The sequence below is a fragment of the Schistocerca cancellata genome, chromosome 2 (genome assembly GCF_023864275.1).
Source record: "Schistocerca cancellata isolate TAMUIC-IGC-003103 chromosome 2, iqSchCanc2.1, whole genome shotgun sequence".
Taxonomy (NCBI): Eukaryota; Metazoa; Arthropoda; class Insecta; order Orthoptera; family Acrididae; genus Schistocerca; species Schistocerca cancellata.
In genome coordinates, this window is record NC_064627.1 from 798,528,141 (window position 1) to 798,548,479 (window position 20,339).

Genomic DNA, 20,339 nt, shown 5'->3' on the forward strand with positions numbered 1-20,339 from the left:
GAAGACCTAGAACGACGACACCTGCAATGGACGAGGCAATTCTTCGTGCAGTTGACGATAACTGCTGCTGTACAAGGTAACGTTGACCACGTCACTGTATGGAGAGTGCTACGGGAGAACCAGTTGTTTCCGTACCATGTAAAGCGTGTGCAGGCACTATCAGCAGCTGATTGGCCTCCACGGGTACACTTCTGCGAATGGTTCATCCAACAATGTGTCAATCCTCATTTCAGTGCAAATGTTCTCTTTACGGATGAGGCTTCATTCCAACGTGATCAAATGGTAAATTTTCACAATCAACATGTGTGGGCTAACGAGAATCCGCACGCAATTGTGCAATCACGTCATCAACACAGATTTTCTGTGAACGTTTGGGCAGGCATTGTTGGTGCTGTCTTGATTGGGTCCCATGTTCTTCCACCTACGCCCAATGGCGCACGTTATCATTATTTCATACGGGATACTCTAGCTGTGCTGCTAGAACATGTGCCTTTACAAGTACGACACAACATGTGGTTCATACACGATGGAGCTCCTGCACATTTCAGTCGAAGTGTTCGTACGCTTCTCAGCAACAGATTTGGTGACCGATGGATTGGTAGAGGCGGACCAATTCAATGGCCTCCACGCTCTCCTGACCTCAACCCTCTTGACTTTCATTTATGGGGGCATTTGAAAGCTCTTGTCTACGCAACCCCGGTACCAAATGCAGAGACTCTTCGTGGTCGTATTGTGGACGGCTGTGATACAATACGCCATTCTCCAGGGCTGCATCAGCGCATCAGGGATTTCATGCGAAAGAGGGTGGATGCATGTATCCTCGCTAACGGAGGACATTTTGAACATTTCCTGTAACAAAGTGTTTGAAGTCACGCTGGTACGTTCTGTTGCTGTGTTTCCATTTCATGATTATGTCATTTGAAGAGAAGTAATAAAATGAGCTCTAACATGGAAAGTAAGCGTTTCCGGACACATGTCCACATAACATATTTTCTTTCTTTGTGTGTGAGGAATGTTTCCTGAAAGTTTGGCCGTACCTTTTTGTAACACCCTGTATACTACTTCCAGAAATTTGTCATCAATAGCGTAGATGTACAGTAGTGAATTTCTCTATCTATGTGCAAGATGTTACATTTATTTATGTTCAGGGTCCAGGAGGAAGAAAGTCACCGCTCTGCCTTACGGTACTAGGGGGCTTTAGTATCTCGAGCGATCTGTCGTTTTCAGCTATGAGACAAACCGTGTAACAGTTTCGAGATGTTATAGATGCTACTAGCCAATGGCCACTACATGCTATTTCTTCAGACTAACACTGAGCTGATACATCTGTCTGTGTGGTGGGGCAGCATGCGAGTGGTTTTCTACCATTGGTGCTAATCCAACAAAATTCATGAGAGAGCCTGTGAAACATTGAAAATAAGAGAGAGGTATTGGCAGATTATACCTTAGAATCGTCATAGGATGTGCCTGGATTGCTCAGTCAGTTAGAACATACTTGCCAGCCCACCTTTTCTCACATGATGCAATGCGAACTATGGATGAAGGGCAACAGGCAGTTTCCATATTTCTAGAATTCTTGAAAGCTTTTAACATGGTGTCCCATTGGAGGCTGTTAAGGATGGTATGGGCATATCGAATACGTTCACAGATATTTGATTGGCTCGAAGACTTCGTAAGTTGTAAAACCCAGTATGTTGTCCTCGACAGAATATGTTCATCAGAGACAAGGGTATCGTCAGGAGTGCCCCAGGGAACTGTGATAGGACCGCTGTTATTCTTTGTACGAGGGCGGTTCAGAAAGTAACCTCCGATCGGTCACAGTGCGGGTTGTGGGGGGAGTAGCGACGCCATCTGTGCGTTCACACACTCAACAGGTCAGTCGGCATCAAGCCGTGGTCGAGTGAACGTCGTACCTACGCTAGTTTAGTTTTTGTGGCAGTTTCAAATGTGTGTTGCAATAGAAAACCCCGCCAAATGTGAAGTGCGTGCTGTCATAAGGTTTTTTACAGCCAAAGGATATTCTGCAGCAGCTATTCATCGTGAGCTTTGTGCCGTGTACGGACCAAGAGTTATGAGTGAAGGAGTTGTCCGTGAATGGGTACGTTTATTTAAAAATGGACGAGAAAACGTTCATGATGAAGAGAGGAGTGGTAGACCATCATTGGTGACTGACGAACTCGTTCAGACAGTTGATGCAAAAGTTCGTGAAAATCGACGTTTCTCAATGTCGGAGTTGTCTACTGGTTTTCCACAGATTTCTAAGACTCTCTTGTACGAGATAGTGACAGCAAGATTGGGTTACCGTAAGTTCTGTGCACGATGGGTGCCCAAAATTCTTACCGACCACCACAAAACTCAAAGAATGGCCTCTGCATTAGACTTTCTGTCACGTTATGAGGACGAAGGAGAACCATTGTTAAACAGAATCGTGACAGGTGACGAAACCTGGATTAAGTACGTGAACCCTGAGACAAAAGAACAATCAAAGATGTGGGCACATTCAAATTCGCCTACCAAACCAAGAAAAGCCTCGCAAGATTTTTCTGCCAGAAAACTGATGGCAACGGTGTTTTGGGATGCCAAAGGGGTGTTGTTGGTTGAATTCATGGAACGTGGTACGACCATTAATCAAGACGTGTACTGTGAAACAATAAAAAAGTTACGACGGGCTATACAGAACAAACGCCGTGGTATGCTGACTTCCGGTATCGTTTTTTTGCACGATAACGCCCGTCCTCACTGTGCTCGCAGAACAACGGCCTTTCTTGAGTCCTTCAAGTGGGACGTTATCAACCATCCACCTTACAGCCCAGACCTGGCGCCAAGTGATTATCACCTCTTCATGCATTTGAAGAAATGGCTCGGGTCACAGCGGTTTGATGACGACGAAGAGCTCAAAGATGCGGTCACAGGCTGGCTCCAGGCACAAGCGGGTGATTTTTATGCAGAAGGAATTTCAAAGCATGTGAAGAGATACGATAAGTGCCTCAATCGCTATGGAGACTATGTAGAAAAATAGTACAAAGATGTAGTTGTAAGATGTAATATTAAAATATTTTTATTTAACTTGGTGTATTTTTTTAAATCAACCGGAGGTTACATTCTGAACGGCCCTCGTATATTTAAATGATATGACGGATAGGGCGCGCAGCAATCTGTAATTGTCTGCATATGATGCTGTGATGTACAACAGGGCATCGTTGTTCAGTGACCGTGGAGGATACCAAATTTCTTGTTGGTGTGATGAATGGCAGATAATTTTAAATGAAGATAACTTTTAGTTAATGGACGGATACAGCATTAGTCGTGTCCTGCTTGACACAGCCACGTCGTTTAAGTATCTGAACGTAACGTTGCAAATCGATATGAAATGGAATGAGCATGTGAGGATTGCAGTAGGAATGGTGAATGGTCGACTTCGGTTTATTGTGAGAATTCCGGGAAAGTGTAGGTCATGTGAGTACTGCTCGAGTGTTGGAGATCAGTGCCAGGTCTGACTAAATGAAGACATCGAAGGAATTCAGAGGTGGACAGTTAGATTTGTTACTGGTATGTTCGAACAACATGCAAGTACTACAGAGATGCTTCGGGAACTCAAATGGGAATCCCATGAGGGAAGGCGACATTCTTTACGAGGAAACCAATAGAGAAAATTTAAAGAGCTGGCATTTGAAGCTCACTGCAGAACGACTCTGTTGCCTCCAACATATATTTCGTGTAAGGACCACAAATATAATATACGAGAAGTAAGGGCCCATATAGAGGCAAGTAGAAAGTCGTTTCTCCCTCGTTCTATTTGCGAATGGAACTGGGAAGGAAATGACTGGTAGTGGTACGCGATACCCTCTGCCACGAGCCGTAAGGTGGACTGTGGAGTATCGATGTAGATATAGGTGTAGTTTTAACCTATCGGGGAGGTCCACAGATCCGTATTCTAGTGAGGAGGAATTCAAATACCTACTTGTCCATCCATATTTACGTTTTAAATGGGTTCAAATGGCTCTGAGCACTATGGGACTTAACATCTGAGGTCATCAGTCCCCCAGAACTTAGAACTACTTAAACCTAACTAACCTAAGGATATCACACACATCCATGCCCGAGGCAGGATTCGAACCTGCGGCCGCGGTGGTCTAGCGGTTCTGGCGCTGCAGTCCGGAACCGCGGGACTGCTACGGTCGCAGGTTCGAATCCTGCCTCGGGCATGGGTGTGTGTGATGTCCTTACGTTAGTTAGGTTTAAGTAGTTCTAAGTTCTAAGGGACTTATGACCTAAGATGTTGAGTCCCATAGTGCTCAGAGCCATTTTTCGAACCTGCGACCGTAGCGGTCGCGCGGTTCCAGACTGAAGCACCTAGAACCGCACGGTCACAGCGGCCGGCTTGAAGTTTTAAGGGGCTACTCCAAATCTCTTAAAGTGAATAACAGAACGGTGTCTTCATCAAGGCCACATATGATTTCATCTTGCTACTAAGCTACGCCCCATCAACAATGATGTCGATGAGACATTGTACTCCAACAATCCTTCGAGAATCATCCACATCCAACACATTGCCCAACGTCTGTATCCCATCGGTCTGTGGCTACTGTACCATGAAGGAGAGCTACAGCTAAACAGCCCGTCGCATCCAAGTCGTAAGGCAGATCGCAAGCTAATTTAGACAAAGATGAGGAAAGTAAGTCGCTCGCACGCCGTTTTAAAGTAGCATTTTGGCGTTTTCCTGAGGTGACTTACAAAAAACCTAAATCTGGAAGACAGGGAGATGAATGAAACTCACTCTTCCTATACACGAGTACTTGTATTAACAACTAGCGACATCGTTCCTTGCTCGTAAAGGTATACACAGAAGAAACGAAAATAAAAACGGAACAAAATAATAAATTTGGAATCTTCTAAATCTGGACCGCTGAGGTAAATGACAAAAACCGCATTGATGCCTTCAACATGGGCCTCGGAGAAGAATACTACGAGTGACCCAGAGATGGAAGCAGAACTAATGTGCACATGGTCCAAAGACAAAACACCGTAAAACATTTATTTTCATGCATCCATAAAAAGTGTCTTCAATTGCTTAGACGTATGGTCAAGAGGGATGGAGCAAATTAGCAAAAATTCATCACGCAAGGCAAGTCTGACAGCGAAGGCCAAGGTTAAGGAAAACAAGAAGATGGGCGGTAATTGTTGCTTCAACAATGCGATTCAATTCTCTCTCTTTCCTAGCGTTCATTTCGTGGTACTCGGTCTCCTATTTTTTCATAATTTCACAAATTTGTTATTTTAATGTAATTTTGTGGCCTTATGCACAACCTATCGCCACCGTCAACAGTTAACCTAAGTCAGGGAAGTCGAGAGGGCTATATCTTTACAAATCTCCTAAACTTTATTCTGTGTGCTATCGTAGTTAACTGTTTACCGTATTTTCTGAGTCGGAAATTGGGGACCAGTCCAGATTTAGTCTATACGAGCGTGGAAAACCGCTTAAAAACCACGGAGTCTGATCGATGTAGCAGATCTATGGTCGGGAATCTGCTGCGCAAATCTCACAAGATGTTTAGCTATACAAGCACGTAAGACAGTTCTAATCGTAGATATTGATAAGAAAGGCAATAGTTTCATCAAATAACTAAAAAGAATCCGAAAGGTATGTCAGCCATGTTACACTATTGCCAATGGTGGTAAAAGGAAGTTACACGCAACACAGGATCTGCTTGAGGAAGATTTCAGAACCAATGAAGAAATTAGGCACACATGTAGAAGTGCTTTTCTACAGAACAATCAGTGTCACCCAGATTACAGAAATAGTCTTCCACGCTTCTAAACTAAAAGCTTTCACAGTCATCCCACTTCGACCAACCGCTGTCTACTATCACTATTTACTATCACTACCATTTCTAAGCTTCTTTCGTCGAGTGGGACAAATGGAACAATGACGCATTAGTGAAGCTCAGTTACGAAATTCACTTCCTTGTGAACCAGTAATGGTTGCCTCGTTCTGTGTTTTAAAAGTATCAGTCATCTTATAGGAATCTATCTCTTGTTTTCTCCTGGTATAATATGAACACCTGCATTTCAAGCAAGATAATGGTCACCCACTTATCGTTAGTACGTTTCGAGCAGCACCAAGGAGCATCTTTCTACGAGTACTCCGATGATTTGCACACCCACTAAACTCCTTCGCCAACGGAATATAATATTGTAATTTTGCATGGTGCAGTTCGAATAATGTGAAAATTTATGCAGAAAAGTTTTTTGATATCAGTGACTGACTGCTCATGACGTTGTAGTGTACGGCAAAGTATTGTCTTTAGGTGACTTGGATGGAATATCTATTTGGTTTTATCAATGGATGTTTGCTATAAATATGATTAAATGTAAATTAACGTAGATGAACAAGAAAAACGATCAAGCAATGTTCGAATACAGTATTAGTGGTGTGATGTTTGTCACATTCACGTCGATTTAATATCCAAGCGAAAAGTTACAAAGGGACCTGAAATGGAACGAGCACATAACGTGTCGGTCAGAGGAAAATTTAAATGTAAATAGGAAAGACGGACTAATGGGGTACTGAGTCGGTGTATTTGTGGCAGTAGACAAGAAACTCCAATCCATAGAGAAAGAGATTGAAGTTGCTGTGAGATTGTTTGGGCAAGACTCAGTGCTAGGGCTGGCCGTAAAATTGTAAAAATTGTAATTGAATTCTTCTATTGACCACCCCACTCACCTCCTGATGTAACTGAAAAATTTGCTGGATACCTCAGTTCGCTTGTACGTAAGCTCCCCAAGCAATCGGAGGAGACTTTAATCATCCATCAATCAACTGGGATAGTTACAATTCTGTTAATGGTGGGTGTGACAAGACATACTGTGAAACATTACTAAATGTTTTCTCTGAAAAGTACCTAGAACAGATAGTTCGGAACCCCTCTCATGATACAAATATAAATTTACTACCGCAACAGAATACTGTCGAAAAATTTCTCACAAAATCCAAAGAAATTCTGGTCATGTGTAAAAGCTGTTAGCGGCACCAAAGCTAGTGTGTCTTGGACGAGACAGGAGCTGAAACTCAGAGCAGCAAAGCAGAAGCAGAAATGGTTAACTCGGTTTTCAGATGTTCCTTTACAACGAAAAACACAGTACTATTGCTCCAGTTTAAATCTCGTACCATTTAAGAGATGGGTAAAACAGATATTAGAGTCAGTGGCGTTGAGAAAGAGGCGAAATCCTTAAAACTGAACCAATCTCTAGGACCCAATGGATTCCCTATCAGATTCTAAACTGAATCTGCGGCTGAGTTAGCCCTTATTTTAATTATAATCTATCGAAGCTCCCTCGAACAGAAAACCGTGCGCTGTAGTTGTAAAAGGTCACATTCTTCTACGTGAATGGTAGCAGAAGTGATCCGCAAAACTTGCATCCCATATCCTTGACATCCACTTCCTGTAGAATTTTGGAACATACGTTGACGGAAAAACAGCACAACACCAAGAAGAAATTGTGCGACACTAACGAAAGTAGGTAGGCGTATTTCCACGTCTGAAAGACAATATTAAAATTTCGCGCTAGTTGCTTAAGACTGGTGTAAGCAGCACAACTAGGAGGATGTAAATCAGGTTTACTTTAAATACACGCTGTAAGGGTCGTGAGTGTTAGTTACCTTGAGAGCTGATATGGTGAGTTGATGTTAGTCAAGAATGCTTTCAAGACGACGAAGACGCCATTAACAACACCTCACTGAATAGGGCTACGATGTCCCTTCTGCGATATTACAGAAAGATTTGGCAGCAATGTAGCCACTGTACATGACTGCTGGCAGTGGTGGTCATGAGAATGTACAGTCGCAAGAAGGCCGGGCTCGGAGCCACATGGCACTACCGACTGGGAAGACCATCGTGTTTGGCAAATTGCTCTGGAGCATTGTTCTGCATCTGCAGCAGCAATATGAGAAGCAGTTGGCACTACAGTGACACAAAGAAATGTTACAAATACACTACTGGCCATTAAAATTGCTACACCACGAAGATGACGTGCTACAGACGCGAAATTTAACTGACAGGGAGAAGATGCTCTGATATGCAAATGATTAGCTTTTCAGAGCATTTACACAAGGTTGGCGCCGGTGGCGACACCTACAACGTGCTGACATGAGGAAAGTTTCCAACCGATTTCTCATACACAAACAGTGGCTGACCGGCGTTGCCTCGTGAAACGTTGTTGTGATGCCTCGTGTAAGGAGGAGAAATGCGTACCATCACGTTTCCGACTTTGATAAAGGTCGGATTGTAGCCTATCGCGATTGCGGTTTATCGTATCGCGAAATTGCTGCTCGCGTTGGTCGAGATCCAATGACTGTTAGCAGAATATGGAATCGGTGGGTTCAGGAGGGTAATAAGGAACCCCGTGCTGGATCCCAACGGCCTCGTATCACTAGCAGTCGAGATCACAGGCATTTTATCCGCATGGCTGTAACGGATCGCCGGCTGCGGTGGTCTAGCGGTTCTAGGCGCTCAGTCCGGAACCGCGCGACTGCTACGGTCGCAGGTTCGAATCCTGCCTCGGGCATGGATGTGTGTGATGTCCTTAGGTTAGTTAGGTTTAAGTAATTCTAAGTTCTAGGGGACTGATGACCACAGATGTTAAGTCCCATAGTGCTCAGAGCCATTTGAACCATTTTGTAACGGATCGTGCAGCCACGTCTCGATCCCTGAGTCAACAGATGGGGACGTTTGTAAGCCAACAACCGTCTGCACGAACAGTTCGACGACGTTTGCAGCAGCATAGGCTATCAGCTCGGAGACCATGGCTGCGGTTACCCTTGACGCTACATCACTGACAGGAGCGCCTGCGATTGTGTACTCAACGACGAACCTGGGTGCACTAATGGCAAAACGTCATTTTTTCGGTTGAATCCAGGTTCTGTTTACAGCATCATGATGGTCGCATCCGTATTTGGCGACATCGCAGTGAACGCACATTGGAAGCGTGTTTTCGTCATCTCCATAATGGCGTATCACCTGGCGTGATGGTACGGGGAGCCATTGGTTACATGTCTCGGTCATCTATTGTTCGCATTGACGGCACTTTGAACAGTGGACGTTACATTTCAGATGTGTTACGACCTGTGGCTCTACCCTTCATTCGATCCCCGTGAAATCCTACATTTCAGCAGGATAATGCACGACCGCATGTTGCAGGTCCTGTACGGGCCTTTCTGGATATTGAAAATGTTCGACTGCTGCCCTGGCCAGCACATTCTCCAGATCTCTCACCAACTGAAAACGTCTGGTCAATGATGGCCGAGCAACTGGCTCGTCATAATACGCCAGTCACTACTCTTGAAGAACTGTGGTATCGTGTTGAAGCTGCATGGGCAGCTGTACCTATACACGCCATCCAAGCTCTGTTTGACTCAATGCCCAGGCTTATCAAGGCCGTTATTACGGCCAGAGGTGGTTGTTCTGGGTACTCATTTCTCAGGATCTATGCACCCAAATTGCGTAAAAATGTAATCACATGTCAGTTCTAGTATAATATATTTGTCCAATGAATACCCATTTATCATTTGCATTTCTTCTTGGTGTAGCAATTTTAATGGCCAGTACTGTAGGTTACTTCAAGGATAGCTCCGAGCCAGATGCCCTTTAGCGCACATTCCACTGAGCCCAAACCACCGCATTTGCGACATCAGAGTTGTCGAACGAGAGCTCATTGGAGGGCAGGGTGGAGGTCTCTTGTGTTTTCCGATGAAAGCTGGTTCTGCCTCGGTGGCAATGATGGCCGCGTGTTGTTTAGAAGGAGGCCAATTGAGGACCTGCAACCAACCTGTCTGCGTGCTAGACACTTTGGATCTACACCTGGAATTATGGTCTGGGTTGCGATCTCGTATGACATGTACATCTACATGGATACCCTGCAAATTACATTTAAGTGCCTGGCAGAGGGTTCATCGAACCACCTACACAATTCTGTATTATTTCAATCTCGTAATAGCCCGCGGGAATAAGTGAAAAGATAGAAAAGGAGCTGAGTGAAGAACAGCATGGGTTTAGGAAAGGGAGAAGCACGATCGACCTGATATTTTCTATCTGTCAACTGATGGAAAAAAGTTGGGAGTACAACAAAAGGGTGATAATGGTTTTTATAGACATAGAAAAGGCATATGACTCAGTTGACACGGAAAGACTCTGGGAAGAAATGAAGAAGATAGATATAGAAGATGGCTGCCTTAATTTTATAGACACAATGTACAGAGGACACAATTGTAGAATTACAACACCATTGGGGAACTCTGAATACTTCGAAATAAGACAAGGACTTAAGCAAGGAAGTATTCTATCTCTTGAACTTTTTAATGTTGTGATGGAGGGAATGAATAGGGCAGTTAAAGATATAGTAAAAGAAAAAAACAAAAAGATGATTTTTGGAGATGATATGGTAATATGGGGTGATAAAGAGGTAGATGTACAGTTACAGCTTGGTGCGTGGAAGGAAATAATGAAAGGTATGGATTAAAAATAAATAAAGATAAGAGTGAAGTAATGGTATCTGGAAGAGAGAAAGGGATCAACGGAAATATCACCTTGAATGGAGAACCCCTCAAAGTGGTAGAAAGTATCACTTATTTAGGGAGTGAAATATCTAGGGATGGAAGAATAACTAACGAAATTAATAGGAGGTTACAGAAGGGAGGCAATTTCTACCAAACAATAAAACACCTGATTTGGAATAATGAAGTTTCAGCAAGAGCAAAACTCCTTATGTATAAGAATTATTACATCCCTATTGTCACCTATGGTGGAGAAACATGGACAATGACAGAAAGGGACTGGACCAGACTGCAAGCAGGGGAAATGAAATTTCTCAGAGCAGTTGAGGAAATAACAAGAATGGACAGAGTAAGGAATGTAGAGATTAGAAAGGACCTTAAACAAGAAAGTATGAGAGAAGAAATTGAAAGAAAGAGATTAAGATGGTATGGGCATGTTAAGAGGATGCATGGGCAGAGACTCCCCAAAATTATGGAAGAACTAAAGATGGATGGGAAAAGACCTAGAGGGCGCCCAAGAACACGGTGGAAAATGGGACTGAGAATATCTGTAGAAAGGAGAGGTGTGACTTGGCAGCAAGTAGAGGAAGAAAAGTGGTGGGAGGACCGAGCCAAATGGAGAGGACTCATCAGCACCCAGACCCGGCAGTAGCTGGAGCAGGATTCGAATATAGATATAGAATAGCGCGTGGAAAGACTGGACACCTATATCTTTCCGTAAGAGCTCTGATTTCCCTTATTTTATCGTGGTGATCGTCCCGCCCTATGTAGGTCGGTGTCAACAAAATATTTTCGCATTCGGGGGGAAAGTTGGTGATTGGACTTTCGTGAGAAGATTCCGTCGCAACGAAAAACGCCTTTATTTTAATGATTTCCAGCCCAAATCCTGTATCATTTCTGTGAGAGTCTCTCCCATATTTCGCGATAAAACAAAATGTACTGCCTTTCTTTGAACTTTTTCGATGTACTCCGTCAGTCCTACCTGCTAAGGATCCCACACCGCGCAGCAGTATTCTAAAAGAGGACGGACAAGCGTAGTGTAGGCAGTCTCCTTAGTAAGTCTGTTATATTTTCTAGGTGTCCTGTAAATAAAACGCAGCCTTTGGTTAGCCGTCCCTACAACATTTTCTATGTGTTCTTTCCAATTTAAGTTATTCGTAATTGTAATACCTAGGTATTTCGTTGAATTTACGTCTTTTAGATTAGACTGATTTATCGTGTAACTGATTTATCGTGTGACAAAGGGAGCACTCTCGTGGTTATTCCACTAACCGTGACTGCAGCTCCGTACATCAGTCTGGTGATTCGACGTGTTGTGCTGCCATTCATGAACAGCATTTCAGGGGGTGTTTTCCAACAGGATAACGCTCGCCCATATACCGCCGTTGTAACTCAACATACTCTACAGCGTGGCGACATATTTCCTTATCCTGATCGACCACCAGATTTGTCTCCAGTCGAGCATATATCATCAGATAACCACGCCAGCTTCATCCATAAACAGCATTAACCATCCCTGTACTGAACGACCAAGTGCAACAGGCATGAACTCTATCCTACAAACTGATATCCGGCACCTGTACAACACAATGCATACACGTTTGCATCCTTGCCTTCAACATTCTGGCAGCTACACCCGTCATTAATGTACCAGTAGTTCAAAATGGTTCAAATGGCTCTGAGCACTATGGGATTTAAATTATGAGGTCATCAGTCCCCTAGAACTTTGAACTACATAAACCTAACTAACCGAAAGACATCACACACATCCATGCCTGAGGCAGGATTCGAATCTGCGACCGTAGCAGTCGCGCGGTTCCAGACTGTAGCGCCTAGAACCGCTCGGCCACTCCGGCCGGCGTACCAATAGTTCACATTTGCAATGACTCATCTCCCGCTTACACTAACCGATGATCTCACAGTGTTAATCACTTTAATACACAGAGGGGTCCAGAAAAATGTAGACATTCTTTGATAGTCAATATTAATGAAACAAAATGAAACGCCGTTATAATTCTTGTATGGGGGGAAGGTTCAAAGTGGCCTCTATTAGCAGTCTAATAACGTCGAACTACGAAAAATGTTCAAATGTGTGTGAAATATTATGGGACTCAATTGCTAAGGTCATCAGTCCCTAAGCTTACACACTACTGAACCTAAATTATCCTAAGGACAAACACACACACCCATGCCCGAGGGAGGACTCGAACCTCCGCCGGGACCAGCCGCACAGCCCATGATTGCAGCGGCCTAGACTGCTCGGCTAATCCTGCGCGGCTGACCGAACTACGGCTGTCGATGTTGTCAGTATGATAGCTGCACTGAACGCCTCGATAGTATCTCGTAGATCGTTCAGCGTAACTGGCATCTATTGACAAACTTCGTCTTTCAAGGTCCTCGCAGGTAGACGTCAAGAGGCGTAAGATCTGGAGATTGTGGTGGGTACTCAACAGCTGCTCTTCCACCTATCCATCATGCAGGTAGCTTTTCACCCAAGTGGGTTCTGACAAATCTGCGGTAGTGAGATGGAGCACCATCTTTTTGTAGGTAAATTATTTCCGAGACACCTCTCCAATGGCACGTAAAGTCAGTGTTTTCAGCGTATGAAGAGACACCTCACCAGTTACCGCCCCTTCAAAGAAGAATGGCCCATTCAAACCGCATGATGACAAACCACACCACACATTAACAACCGGTAGAGTAACATATTTGTCCACGTGAACGTGGGGATTTTCAGGAGCCCAGGACACGCAGTTATGGTGGTTTCAAGAACCGCTCAGTTTGAATTGCGCCTCGTCGGACCAGGTGACCATCCCTGCAAACCGTTTATCCTCGCAAAGGATGCCTTCAAACCACTCGCAGTACTCCAGCCTCCGATCCGGGTCATCCTCGTTCACAGCGTGCAGTGATCTTGGAACGTGCATTTCTCACTTTGCTGCCTTCAGAATTCATCGTACGCTTGATCGGCTTACCCTGTGCCCCCTGCTTCAAAGATTTTTGAGGTAACCTAGTAAAATGTTGCAACACAGCAGCGCTGGAAGCTGGAGTAGTTGATGTTTTTGGTTGACCAGACCTTCCTTACGCACATCTTAACAGTACCGTCGACTTCAAATTTATTCAGAACACTATAAATTATTCTACGAGTTGGTGGATGAGTTCAGTACACATTACACCATTGCCGTTGTACCTTGTAATGGTACTTGAATTACGTAACCGTTACGGCACTTCAACTCAACCTCTCGATACCGGCAATATTTTACTGTGTTTCTGTAAAGTGGTTGACATATTTCTGAGACAACATTTAGATTTGATTTCATTAATGTAGAGGTACTTTGATACATCGATATGTTTATGTTGCAATTATATTATTCGTATGTGTATTCTTTCTTTTGTCACTATGATCTTTGACGTACTTGTAACTCTGAAGTTTTGGGCGCGTAAGCGATTATTAGCGCAAGACTCAAGTTTCACACGGAATTTGCAGTCTCCCCTCCACAACGACCACAGGCCGGTCACGTGATTCCACCTCCACACGGACAGGAGGCGGGGCGTGACTGCCAGCGCTCCTGGTTTTACTTGAGTGTACTATGTTATTCAAAAGAACAAGTTTCCGAAGCTAATGACACACACATATTTTGGATATGCAATAGATACATAAGGTAATTCATAATAATGACAAGAGAGTTTGTCAGGGCAGCTAATATGTGCGGTTATTGTACAAAGCTTTAAAACCATTCAGCAGTTTGCCGAGGGCGACTGTATGGAAAATATTGACAGTTCAATAATTATTGTATCCTATTTGAGCAGCAAATAGACAAAATGGAAACTCATTGTTCAGCCGACTGTAAAACACTGAAAAGTCATATCCCATGTATTGCTAAACTATGCATTAATTGTTATATCAGTCTAAGACACAGATATATTATGAACATAAAGCTTGAAGCAGGCGGAAAAAACTTTAATAAAGAAACGAAACGAACAATGAAGTGTTTGCATCTGCTAAATGCTTATGTACAAAGAAACAGCCAACTCGTTACAGCACTTTAAAGTCGAAATTTCACGAACTTAAGCCTTTTTAATTGCCATACACGAAATTAAAGCCGACTCCTTCGGCAATTTTATTTTGAGCAATAAAAACATCACAGTAGAAACTCATGTTCGCTACACACGAAAGTTAATAAGAAAAATATTTATTTTGAGTAACAAAACGGAATAAGAGTGCAAACTTTTGTTAAGTCTTTTAATCTTCTAGGCCCCTTTTGCGCTGTAAATTTTTGAACAACTCGTAGTAAAAACCTGAAAAGAATCTGTGCAATCTGGTTGTAGTGCACTTTGCTGGCTTTGCTTACAAACACAAAGCAGGCGAGAGTGTGTTTGTTTTCCGGCGGGAAAGGCAACATAGTACACTCAAGTAAAACCAGGAGCGCTGGCAGTCACACCCCGCCTCCTGTCCGTGTGGAGGAGGAATCACGTGACCAGCCTTTGGCCGTTGTGGAGGGGAGACTGCAAATTCTGTGTGAAACTTGAATCTTGCGATTATTAGCTGGTTAGAGAATCGGACCTTGAGAAGGTCAAGTCTTGGACGTCGTGTTGGAAAGACGCATATTGTAGTCAGCTTATAAAATGTGAACTTTAACAGTGAGGAAGATGTTTTCAAGTATTTTTTGTATTGTGAAGTGATGTTTTGTGTGTTACGTGCTATTGCAGCAAAAGTAATAAAAAAGAAGTGTAACTTAAATTCGGAGTGCTGATTACTTTTTTACATCACCATTGTCCTGCAAAAGTGTAATCTTCAAGAATGGTTTGTGAAACACATCTATAAAACTTTTGAATACAGCAGAATAAAACCTAGGCCTCTTTTCATCCGAGCTTGGAATCACCACCACCTAGATTTTCGACGATTGAGCCATGATTTTACAACGAAACCAGCGTGGGAAACACGAACAGATGAGTGCCTAGTTTATTCATTATTACACGAAATGACTTCATTAACTGTGCTCTAATGACACCTGCCACATAATAACTTTGTTGTTGCCCGATAATGCAGTATTTAGCAGCGTGAGCAACACCATAATCATAATTTTTGACCTTTGTTGCGGTAGTGTTGTTAGAACCTCCATTATGTTTTCGTACATCCAGCACCACTTCATTACGGCCTTTCGTTGCTTAAACGACGTTCTTACTTTATTCATTGTAGCACTGTCATCTGCAGGAAAACGCATGCCAAGATCTGTTAAGAAAACTATGGACTACGCTACTATGAAAAATTGGAACGATATGTCATTTTGTTTGTTGACTATCAAAAAATGTCTACATTTTTCTGGATCCCTCTTTATTACCAGACATAATTCATAGAACTTCACTATTCTACATTAATTCAGCATTGGAGGGCAGCGTGGAGGGTAAAAATCGTAGAGGGCGACCAAGAGATGAATACACTAAGCAGATTCAGAAGGATGTAGGCTGCAGTAGGTACTGGGAGATGAAGAAGCTTGCACAGGATAGAGTAGCATGGAGAGTTGCATCAAACCAGTCTCAGGACTGAAGACCACAACAACAACAACATTAATTATTTTTTGATGTTCCGATGCTTTCGGTCAGCGTATTAAGAGCTCAAACTAAACCATTCCAATAAGGTATCTCGGGCAGAATGACCCTCTCGATGCCAACCAGCATGGTTCTGAAAGCACTGATCATGTGTAAGGCAATTCGCACTTTTCTCACACGTCAAACTGAAAGCCTTGGGCCAAGGTGGTCAGGTATGTGCAGTATTTCTCAATTTCTGAAACACATTTGACTCACTACCTCGTCTATGCTTCTTATCAAAAGCATGACGCTTGCAGGCCTCAAGGGTCTCAAGCGAAAATTGTGACTGGATTGGCCTTTTTTTTAATTTTTTTTATTTTAAGGGAGAACGCACCAAGTTATTTTGGATGGAGAATCATCAACAGATGTAGAAATAAATTTGAGGAGTTACTCAGAATAGTAAGTTAAAATCCTTGTTGCTCATGTTGTATCTTAGCGATCCTGTAGATATTATTTTACGCAGATGATGCGGTTATCTATAATGAAGTACTGTACTGTCTCAGTCAGGTATTGTGAAGATTTCAGAGTGATGTAAAGATTGGCAGCTTGCTTTAAATATTCAGAAATGTAAAACTGTATACTTCACAAAACAAAAAAAACGTAGTATTATGTGACTATAATACTGTATCAGTGGGTCACAGTTGGAGTCGGTCAATTCATACAAATAACTGGTGCTACACTTTGTAGTAATATGAAATGGAATGATCAAATAGGCTCACTTGTGGGTAAAGCAGATGGTACTTTTCGGTTTACTGGTGGAGTACTGGGGAAGTGCAACCAGTGTACAGAGAAGATTGCTTACACTTGTACGAACCATTCCAGAATATTGCTCAAATGTTTGGAACCCGTACCAAATAGAACTAACAGAGGATACTGAAGGCGTGCAGAAAAACGCACTACGAATTGTCACACCTTTGTTTGGCCTGTGAGAGAATGTCTCAGACATGCTGAAGAAACTGAACTGGTAGACTCTTGAAGATGGACGTAAACTATCCCAAAAAAGCCTACACACAAAGTTTCAAACACAAGCTTTATATAATGTACCACAACGCCCCAGGTATCGGCCCGGTACGGATCGTGAAGATAAGATTAGATTAATTGCAGCTCGCACAGGGGCATTTAAAGTCCTCCCCGCTCTCCATACGTGAATGGAATGGCTAGAAGCCCTGATAACTGGTGCAATAGGTGCTGAAGCTGAATGGCCGACTTCGGTTTATAGTGAGAATTCTAGGGCAGTGTAACTTATCTTTTAAGTCCCGCACTTGAGTACAGCTTGAGTGTTTGGGATTCCCACCTGGTGGTATTGCAGGAAAACATCAAAGTAATTCAGAAGCGTGTTGCTAGATTTGTAAGCAGTAGGAATGATCAACACGCGTGTATTAGGGAAACGCTCGGCGAACTCGTGTGGGAATTCCTGAAGGGAAGCAGACGTCCTTTTCGCGAAATGCTAAGCGAACGATTAGAGAAAAGGCATTTATGACAGATGCAGAACGATCCTACTGCCACAAACGTATAGCCTGCGCAGGGATCGTGTAGACTAGGAAATCGGGTCTCGCACAACTGCATTCAAACAGTCCTTTACCTCTCGGTCGAATTGCGAGTGGAACAGGAAAAAAATTGACTAGCAGTGGCACAAGGTACCCCCGCCATGCATCGAATGGTGGCTTACCGAGTATGTATGTAGATGTACCTAGCCTCGGAAGTCAAAAGAAATCCGCTATAAATCACACCGATATAACTTTCAGGAAACTCCAATGCAACCTTGAAATAAATATATTATAGTAGACAGAAACATATCAATTCCTATTTTCAGCAGTTATTGTCGTGAGTGCGGTATGTTGTTTAGCATCCGCGATCATCGCGGAATTACTTTTTTATCCAGTATAGAAACTTCGAACTGATCTTGCGCTACAAATTCAATACGCAGAGTTCTGCACGGCATAAAAAATAAACGATACGCATTGTCATTTATGCTTTTACTTACGGTACTTAGCTCCGTATCGGACAGACCGACTTGCACCAAACGCTGACACCTACTGCGACGCCAAAGCCGCTACTCAGCTGTGGACCGACGCGTTGCACGTTTGTGACATGGGCAACGAACTTGCTAGTGCGCATGCGCAAGGTCGGTTCTGCCGCCTTGTGAGCATCGCGCGAATCGAGAAGTGCTACGTCCAGTGACTGCTGACGCCAAAATAAAACGTAATGTGCGTAAATACGCAAAAAATATTCAATATCGTTCGATTTCCTTATCAGTAAACAGTCGCTGTACTTGTCGAAAACATAAAATATCTAGAAGTATCTCTTCGGACGGAATAAATCAGGGACACACAGACCGCGTGCCGCACGCGGCCGGCCATGGAAAGGGAAAGGAAATGACTACCAGCGGCACAAGGTAGCCTCCGCCATGCATCGTACGGTGGATTGCGGAGTATGGAAATGCTTCAGCCTCTGAAGAAAGTGGCAGTGCGCCCGTCACCGACCATTCTTATAAAATTTTTTTACACATGTTTCATTCCCTCCTCTTATGGGAAATGGTTCTTTTGAACCACGCCAGTCTAGCGGGTGTTGGAGCAGTGGGATCCGAATCCGGAATAATAACTTGTTTCACGGCACTTTATTTTTGAACTTGCGCACTTGCACAACAGTGCAGCCACAACAACAAGTGCTGCACGTGGGACAGCAGGGAACGACATTATTTAGTTGTTAATGTTTCATGTACCCTACATTATATACAATATCTTGCGTCACAGAGCTTCATCGCCCTACTCACTAGTGCTTCGAATTTTTTGCGACAAAGATAAGCAACTGTCATATGTATTTGTGACTCTTCAAGTTTTCCCGCCGGATATGTTGTAAACAGTTTTTGCGGGTTTGCCGCCGAATGACGTTGTACAAATTCCACAATATTTCCTCCGAGCAACTGTCCGACATCTTCAGATATATACCTAGCCGGTGGCTAGGTACTACTAACGGTGTATGTATTTCTTTGAAGCTGTAAGTTTTTACCTCACGGTGATCGGTCACTAATTCTGTACAAAGTTTCTACACAATAATAGTTTGTTAGAGTACGTGTATTTTCGTCTTTCTCTTCATAAGCGTTTTAGTGAATATTCACTGCCCCACTTGCAGAAGATTTAAAATTAAATAGGAAGTTGTGACCATATGGGTTGTATGGGAATGTGCATGTGATGTGTACGATGAAATAAAATACAATCTCTCTCATCAACTCGCCGAAAATCTAAGTTCTAAACGGTTCACAAGTTCGGCACCAGTTCGGAGTCCCCATGCGCCGCCGTCGCGGTGTCTTTTCACGGTCTGTGCGGCTCCCCACGTCGGAGGTTCGTCCTCCCTCGGGTATGGGTGTGTGTGTTGTCTATAGCCTAATTTAGTTTAAGTTAGATTACGCAGTGTGTAGGCTTAGGGATCATGACCTCAGCAGTTTCGTCCCATAAGACACCACAAATTTCCGAATTTTTCCCCATGTGCCACTGCACAAAAAGATTTACCCACACATTACACAGCTCAAACTCTTCAATGGGCCCCCGTAAATGTGGTTGGATTTACAAGTTTTGCTACGTTTCGTCTATGGGGCACCAACTCACATCCGGGGGAATGTACTCAATATTCCACAAAAGTATTTAATATAAATGCAGGTAAGATTTGCTATGCAAAAATCACGTATGCACACACGTATTTTTTGAAGTTTCACAAAATCGAGTTTCTTTCCAATAAGAACACACAAAAATCGAAAGTCACAGTCACACAATAAATTAATTTCAGAACCTGACCGAGTTTCTTAAGATCTTGTAGGCGTTTGAATAAACCACGATTAGTATATCAAACCATAAATTCCACAATGCTACACATTGAAGCCTTATAAGTCCGGCTTGTTTCACACGCAACCTGGAAAGTAACAATTTCCCGAAAAGCAACGATTTCATCAGATGCCGAAAAATGTCTAAGTCCAAAAGTAGGAGCTCTGAATAACTCTCACACGCGAACTAGCGGCGATTTCACCGCTGATCAGATAAAACTTTCTCATAACAGACTAACATAGCTTGACCGCCTCCAACGGCGTCTGAACCTAGACTTTACACCAAAATGCCGCTGTAGTGCTTTATTTATAAACAATAATTTCTATGCAGAGTGAAAATCTCATTGTAGAAACATCCCCCAGGCTGTGGCTAAGCCATGTCTTCGC

At 43.2% G+C, this 20,339-nt stretch overlaps 1 protein-coding gene across 1 annotated transcript in view; it reads right to left on the reverse strand.

The window, feature by feature from the left end:
* Positions 1-18,227, reverse strand: part of LOC126162652 (probable multidrug resistance-associated protein lethal(2)03659) — a 481,199-nt gene extending 462,972 nt beyond the window's left edge. The window contains exon 1 of the mRNA XM_049919289.1: positions 18,120-18,227. The gene's annotated coding sequence lies outside the window, so the exon portion shown is untranslated. The remainder of the gene's footprint in view (positions 1-18,119) is intronic.
* Positions 18,228-20,339: the final 2,112 nt, after the last annotated feature.